The sequence below is a fragment of the Chiroxiphia lanceolata genome, chromosome 12 (assembly GCF_009829145.1).
Source record: "Chiroxiphia lanceolata isolate bChiLan1 chromosome 12, bChiLan1.pri, whole genome shotgun sequence".
Taxonomy (NCBI): Eukaryota; Metazoa; Chordata; class Aves; order Passeriformes; family Pipridae; genus Chiroxiphia; species Chiroxiphia lanceolata.
This window is the reverse complement of record NC_045648.1, coordinates 10,046,199-10,054,892: the sequence shown is the minus strand read 5'-3', so window position 1 is coordinate 10,054,892 and position 8,694 is coordinate 10,046,199.

Genomic DNA, 8,694 nt, shown 5'->3' with positions numbered 1-8,694 from the left:
AGAGGGACCCGGGGGTGTCCCTGGGGGGTGTCACCCGGGATGTGCCACCCGGGATGTGCCACCCGGGATGTGTTACCCGGGATGTGTTACCCGGGATGTGCCACCCGGGATGTGTTACCCGGGATGTGTTACCCGGGATGTGTTACCCGGGATGTGCCACCCGGGATGTGCCACCCGGGATGTGTTACCCGGGATGTGTTACCCGGGATGTGCCACCCGGGATGTGCCACCCGGGATGTGTTACCCGGGATGTGCCACCCGAGATGTGCCACCCGGGGTGTGTTACCCGGGATGTGCTACCCGGGATGTGTTACCCGGGATGTGCCACCCGGGATGTGCCACCCGGGATGTGTTACCCGGGATGTGCCACCCGGGATGTGCCACCCGGGATGTGCCACCCGGGATGTGTTACCCGGGATGTGCTACCCGGGATGTGTTACCCGGGATGTGCCACCCGGGATGTGTTACCCGGGATGTGCCACCGGCAGGGCCGTGTCACCCGACGGGTCCGTCAGGGTGGCCAGTGCCGCGCGAACGCGCGTCCAGAGGCGCGGGGAGGGGACAGCGCGCAGAGCGCTGCGGCAGCCGCGGAGGTTGATAGCGTTACCTGGGGGAGCGGGTAAATGTCGCGGCGATTGTGTTCAGGCGCGTGAAATGCAAATCCATTTTTTATAATGCCCTTTTCCTTGCGGTAACAGAGTTGGCCTGCTGTAACTACTTCTGAAGCAATGCTGAAACAACGGTTGGCACATACACGTTACAGTCCTTACACAAGTACAGTGTGTCTCGACATTCAGTGTTTTAAACTTCTGAAGACAAAAGCCGAAGCAGAAGAGGCATCAGGGGGGCAGTGCGGGCTTGTGCCTCACGCAGCAGTCACCCCATGTCACGTCCTTGGAACAGACGATGTAGTGTGGTTAATTCGATTGAATTAACGAGCGAAATGAGATTGGGTTTAGTGTGCTGTCGTGGTGGCTTTTGGGAAAGAAAGGGGAAAGGAATAAAGTGTTGGAGTTTTCCCAGTCCTGTCAAACCGCTGTCAGTCGAGCACCGAGGCGGACCCTTTTGCCATCTGCTGGGGCTGTGCTGTAAGGACAGCGGCGATTTCCATCGCGGGGCTGAGGGCTGTTTGTCATAGCTCCTGAGTTGTCAGCATTTATGGAAGCGTGTGGCTAAAAGAGGAATAGAACATGTCACCGCTCTGCATTCAGGTTTATAATTAGGACAAAACTGAGACCAAGCAAATGCGGTCTGTTTCGCAGAACAAGTTTTAGAGAACCTTAAGCGAGATGGAAGCAATTCCAGCAGGGTAAACTATAGTGGGAAAGGGCACAAGAAGATACAGTGTACCAACCAGAAAGCAGCAACTAGCTTTGCACAGAGGCTATATTTAAAAATAAAATCATGCTGCTGACTCAGAAGAATGAAGGTGTCATCTTTGGGCTTTTCTTGTCCCAAGGTGGGCAAAGAAGGGAAAGTAGGAGAGCCCCACATTCCCTTGATAGCTTAGGGACAGAGATGTGAAACAGTGATGTGACACCATGGACACAAATGGATAATTTTCTGGAGGCATTTTTTGCAGCCATGGGGTGATCTGGATAATAATGAGTATTTCTCTGATTGCTGTCTTTTTACTTTTACCTTTCTGTGCTTGCTCACAAGTTAATCTGTCAGCTGAGAGCCAACAGCCATGACTGCTCTGCCTAGATTGAACCCCATTTGCAAAAAGTCAACCTATTGCCAGTAACACACTAGAGAAAGTTAACAAGAATTGTAAAGGATTAAGGAAAAAGGGAAATGTACGCCAAAGAACTAAAAGGAGGATGCCTGGGGCAGACAAAGTATGTAGGACAGCTTCAGGGATGCTAAGAAGGCAACGATAATAAGGGATCATAAGAAGGCAAAGCTGTGTGAAATTGGGAAAAATGGAAAAGGCCTGTGAGATGGGCTGAGACAGAAAGCTGAGAGAGAAAATGAGGGGAAAGAAGGAGAAATAAAATAAAAGAAACCAAAAGTCTAAAAAAAAAAAACCAAAACAGGAAAGGAGACAAAGAAAAGGAGACAAAGGAGAAATGTGACCGGGATGCCCATCAGTGCTGTTCAGCTAAGTGCCAAATGCACAAATTTAAACAGTTTTGAAAGAGAACATACTTCCTTTTGAACATATTTCTTTTTGAAACTAGGTTTTTCTGTGTGTAGACAACAACCCTCAGACATCTGTTTCACCTTGTAATCTTTGTGCTAGCTCCCTTTAAAAAAAAAAAAAAATCAGCCAGCTTTTCTTTGGCATTCTCAGTGGGTGGATCATAGCCATTTTTAAATGTGATGTCATTGTATTTGCCAGTCCAGATCAGAAATAATATACAATGCTTTTCCCAAAAGGGCTACACATGAATGTCACTAAATTGCCATCTCCTGTGTGTTCAGGTTTTGTCCAGGAAATATAGCAGAAGTTAGTATAGAGAAAAATATTTATATAACATAAGCAGTTCAAGAAGAACTTTCTTTTTATCTCATGTGTCAGAATGGTTACAAATAAAGGGCTGCAGACAAAAGTTCAACAGTATTATATTATATAGCTGTGAAGGTTGTCCTGATCTCCAGCCAGCAAAACAGAAGTCAGGGTGTGTCTGCAGTTTTGAGCAGCTAATTTTCAAGATCTGCATAATGGCCTGAGCAAGCCCGTGCTGACCTGGTGCCTTTTTTTCTGTGGAAATCCATGAAGAAAGTACTCTCCAAGTTTTGAGGTTCCTTTACCTGTCAGCAGGGAGAGAGAGGGTGGGTTTACATGTACTGAAGAAGAACTAGAGAATGCTGTAATCAAACTGCAGGGATTTCTGAGATACCTATGATGCCAGGGATGTCCCAGAGACACAGGATTGCCTGCCCAGTGGCCTGGCCTTCCCTGCCCCTGAAACGGGGCCAGTTCTGTCAGAGCCATCAGAAGGGTTTAGGTTACTAAGGGTATTGTTTTCAATCATTTGTTCCTGAAATGATTTGAATTCTCCTCCCTTTCCTTCTTTTCCCCGCATGAACTCAGCTTTGTGTATGTTCTAGGGAGCTGTTTGTTGTTATGATCGGAGGTTTTGAGTTGGCACATATTTTTACAGTGATTAGCAATTGTTCTCATAAGTGGTTAGCATCCTTTCTCTGCTTCAGGAGGGAAGAGAATAATTCAGAGTAAATCACAGATTTGTTTCTGATTAAGCTTCCTGGTTGGGGCCATTTGATGACATCTTTTCCTTTCTATGCTCAATTAGATTCTTAAAATCTCCTACATCTGATCCATGCCGTTGCTGTGAATGACAGACATGCATATTACTGTTCCCATCACTGAATTATAGTTGCCCAAATGTGTAATTTTTAATAACTATGGTTAATAACAACTACAATAACAACGTTATTTCTTTGGAATTTTTCTTGTGGTTATTATTGTTTTCTTCTGTTTGGTTTGCATTTGCCTGTACTGTCGTGATGTGGGGTCTGCAGGTAACAGATCCAGTTTTGGAGCATTGAATCCATATTTACACAGAAAACAGTCTTACATCTGAGGAACACTAAGGGCAGGGATTAAGTCTTATGTCTTGTAAAGTGATAATATAATGCTAAAAAAAAACCATAATAAGAGCAACTGTTGTTTTTTCTCTGTTATAAATTCACCTGTATTCTAAAACTGACTATAAGAGCATGCAACTTTCTCCGAATTTTTTTAATTCATAATTCTTTGCCCTATCATTTCTGCAAGTAATTCTTCTATCTGAGCATTTTATTGCTCATTTTCAGCTGTGCTGGTTAGTTGTCCTGGAGTATGAAGGTCATGTTTCTTGTGCCCTCAATTATATTGATATACTTTTCTGATTTTTAGCAATAATACTAATAATTTCATATCTAATTTCTCTTAATACATTGTAATTATTTCTTATAGTACACTGGTGCCATAAACATTCCTGCTAATCAAATTTTTTCTGTGAAAATTTTCAGAATCCTGACAGAGACATGTATAACTGATACAAATGTGACATAGAAGTTTTTGATGCCTCCAGCTGTGGAGATAGCTCTTTCATTTCTCATTTGGCACACTTATGTATTTCAAAAATATACAGAAAATGGCAACAGCAACATTTGTCACATCTTTTCTCTGAAAGTAATTACAAAATAAAAACAATTATTTTAGCTGTTTAGGATTCTACTCACCACAAACCTATTTCACATATAATTTCAAATACTAAGATGGCTGGCTCTATGAAAAATCTTATACATTGACATGTCTTTTAAAGAATTAAAAATATTCTGCTACTGCACAGTTGGAGAAATAAAGGAGAGGAAGTTATTTCATTAGTTATTACTAACATGTCTCTATGACTGACCAGTGACTATTTTCTGAAGCTATATTTCTCAATCCCTGCTGAATGTGTTGAGGCACAGAAGTGCTCCAGACAGAGCCCACATTTCCTACATTTCTACCAGGGTATCTAGTTAGCAGTTCAATTTCCACACAATTAACAAGATTCTTACTGGGAAGTCACACTTGCCATTTGCAGTTTAAGACAAACAGTACAACTGACATGCTCTCTTTCACTATCATGCCTGTTAATTTTACTCTGACACGTCTTTTTTCCTCCTAAGATTATTGGTTGGTGAATACAGGCTGTAGCACAAAAGTCAGCTCTGTTTTTAAAGTACTGATATCCAATCTGTAGATGATATGAACACTAATCACTAAAATTCCCCTTTGAATGTTTCTTTGGTGCTGTGACTGCTGCTGGCGAATCCCCCCAGATCCGCAGCAGATCATTAGTACGTGGCCTCCTGACCCCGAGTGGATACCATATGAGCTGCATTATGTTGCCTCTGGTGCACCAGGCAGTCTGAGATTTACAATACACCATCATTTATTACATCTTGTATCCTCGACTAACAAGAAATTCAGAAATAAAATGGATTGGCTTTAAAGCTGTTAGAGCATTGCAGTTATCTATGATCTAAGCTGCTCCCTCAGTGAATTAACACATTAACAGAAGTCTCAAATATGAAGCTTTTAATTCATTATTTAATTCACATTTTAATCCATCTTTATCTGATCTATTGGTTTTGCTGACTCCTCTTGCCTTAAGAAGTCACTTGCAAATACAGGAAGTACACTCTGCAGAATGTATCAGCTTAGTTCCATAAAAATTGAATGACACAAGTTGTTTTGTACCAGGATGGTATTTTGTAGCTGGCATCATAAAGCAATGAAAGCTTGCTGCTTGGCAGAGCCCTGTGCGAACACATGAGCAGTACTTCCAAGAGATATAAATAGTCTCTTAATCCTTGCATTGATCTTCATGTGCTTGCTTAAGGTTCAGCTCCCTACATTTGTTTAGATTAATGTAATTTTTATTTAAAATAAAGTCAAGTGTGCCTTGATATAATGTTAAACCTTATAATTTGTCATGATTTAACAGGCAGTTATTAAAGATAAGAGCTGTTTCCCAGACTAAAAGTAGACACAAAGACCTAATGGCCAGTTAGTCTCCTACTTTGTAGCTGACCATCAATAAATATTTTTATATCCTTCACAATATTCTTTTGCTGGCACACTTACGAATGCCTTCTCAGTCCTGACATCAAAACTGATCTGCCACCATTTAGTACAGAGACTGGAGAGAAACATCTTCCATAATATAAATACTGATTAATGGTCTAATTGAGAAGCTGACAAACATCAGCCCAAGCATATTGTTTGTGAGTTGAGCAGTGCCAGCTGAGGGGCCACACAAGTGGAACTGGCTGGTTGCTGTGGTCAGGATTCCCAGTGAGGAATCTGACATGTGGCATAAGGCTGATACTTGTGATTTGACAGAGTTGGGTTACCTATTCTAAAATGACCAACTAGACAGAAATGATGTAGCTTCTGACACAGGAATGTTACAGTGAGGTAAAGGATCACTGGTTTTGGCACTGTGCTGCTGAAGGGACTATTTTTCAGTTGAAATATAAGATCAGAACTCTAGGAATCTCATGTCAATAAATATGATCCTCTGACAATTTCTGCATAGGAAGGAGTCTTAATTTTCATGTTTCCATTACTCCATTTTGCTCTCCTAAACTTCATTGCTGTTTGTGTAGGATATACGGTTTTTTCAATCTTATCCTGACATCTAATATTGCTAAATAGTTAAATAGTATTTGATTTTCTACAAGTGATGACATCCACGTCTCATGATGATGTTACCATTTATAAAATTCAGGGGGGAAAAAAAAAGAAAAAAAGACTTTGCAACATCAAGAAATGAACATAATTATGTGACAGGAAGCTGAGAGGTTACACTTATTCTGGTGACAGCAGCTTATCAACACTGCTTTCATATAACACTTTGATAAGTAATTATGTTGTTAGAGACACCATATTCCTACCTTCCTTTTTGTATCACTGTTCTGGTACCTGTGAATAGAGGGTGGTGTTACAAGCAGTTGAAGTTTAAGTTCTTCTTTCCCCTTCCTCCCCCACAAGAACACTTAAGGTTGTCAAGAAACGCATGTGTTAGTTTTTGAGGACTCCTGGTTTTCAAGTGTTTGATCACTAAGATTCTTTGCTGTTTTATTTAATTTCTGACTGAAGCCCAATTTTGAACTATGTGCCATTGGGGAAGTAGGTCAGAGGTTTCAGACTGTGCCAACCGAGCAAGTTTTCCTTTTTCTCTAGAATTGGTTTCAACTGTAAAAATAAAGTCAACAAGAATGCTGGGGAATTTTATTTTCTTCCTAAAGCCTGAAATAGAAGCCGGGATATTTTGGCACAGAGAAGAAAGACTAGAGTTAAAAGGCTCTGTAGCTATTAGAAAAAAAATTCTTCTGATATGGAAAGTGTGGCATACCAGAGTCTACATGTTCAGCACTATCATGGGTGGACTTGGGGGCCTCCTCTGTCAGGATATGGAAAGGAATGATGGAGCTGGAAGGCTCACTAGTTCTTCTTTCACACAGTAAGAGATGAAAATGAAAGGGAAAAACATGCCCTTTTGGAAAAAACACTTCAAACATCACATTTCATGGGTCTTTTCTGCTACCAGATGCTCATAATTATATTTCTAATCAAAAGCTGATAGATTTCAACACAAAAGACTCAAACAATGCACCTGTACAGTTGAGTTGCTATGTGATTACCACAGGATGTGCCTTGGCATTTTCTACTCAGAAGTTGAAATAGGACTGATGAACAAGCTGGGTGCAAATCAGAGCTGGAATATGCTGGCAGAGGGGTAAGAAAGTGTTTGACTTTACAGACACAGGAACTGAGAAGCAAAGCTTGAGACATGAATCTTGAGACTGCACTGTGGCAGCTGCATACAAATAAGCAGCCTATACATTTGAAAGCTTGAGAAGTAAACCGGCTGTGCATTGAAAGGTAGGCATTTGGAGGTGGTAAATTTAGCCCTGACTCATCCAATGGCAATTCTGACACTTGGGTGGACTAAATTACTTCTAGGAGTTGCATCATGTTTTTACTGGATAGTTTGATTGGGCATGGTTTAACCCATTTGTATACCCATGGCCGGATTCTAGACCTTTCTCACTTGAAAAACTTAACAAGAATTTGTTTGTATATAATATACAGGACATAGATATAATCTGGGTCATCAAGTTCCTTTCAGAGGGAGGTATTATATCAATTCATCTATTGCTTAAACTTAACAAATTCAGGATAAAACACTTTGTTGTTCATGGCTGTTTCTGAAAACTAGTGAAAGTTTCTTCACAGCTTCATCCTTCAAATTAAATAGTTTTTTCGTCTTGCTGGTGTTAGCTCCTCAAATATTTACAGAGAGCACTCATATCCCAATCTCTTCAGCCTCTTCCTGACAGACAGGTGCCCTGTTTCCTCAGCCACCTTAGCAGTCCTCCATTGTCTCATTTCAACATGAGGGAATCAGAACTGTGCCCACTATTGCAGAGGGGTGCTTTTACAACAGCGTTAATTCTTCCGGAGAGTGCTTTCCTGGCGCACTAGAAATGCATTTGCTGTTTTCTCCAAGCAACGCTGGATGATCAATCTCACTTGCCAGTGTCTTGGAATTAAATGCTCAGTAACTTCTAGGAACAGCGGGTTTCATTTCTGTTTGCCTTGTGCACAAGGCTCATTCCACCACTGACACTTTAGTGTTGATACCCATATATAAACAAAGTTTGAAGCCAGGAAAAAAAAAACGCTGATGGACAAGGTCAGACATATGCTTAACTTTTGCTAGTTATTTTTGACATTTAAAGCAGAAAAGGTGAGCTCACAAATTTTTTTCCCATCATTTTAAAAACGCTAATGCCCTTGTTCTTATTAAGTATTGTTGTTCTTATTAACCCAGCTAAATACTGATGCAAAAGAGATGCATAATATTTTTACGGGTTTCTCAGGGACACCAAGGGGACCCTCTCTCCATCTACCACCTCTCATGAGCCCGGATCGGTTCCGCGGACCCCGCGCTCCGGCTGCCGCCGCCCCGGTACCTCGCCGCGCCGTCACCCGCAGTTAACCCGTGACGCCTCTTTGGAAGCGCTCAGCCCCTCGGCTCAGCCCGGCTGTCACGGCAGCGCCCGTCCCCGCGGGGCTGGACCCGCGCCCCCGATCCCGCAGCATCGCCCGTCGAGCAATCCCCGACCGCGGGGCAGGGGCGAGCCCCGGGGGCGGGCAGAGCTCCGCGGCGCTCTCCGAGCGGC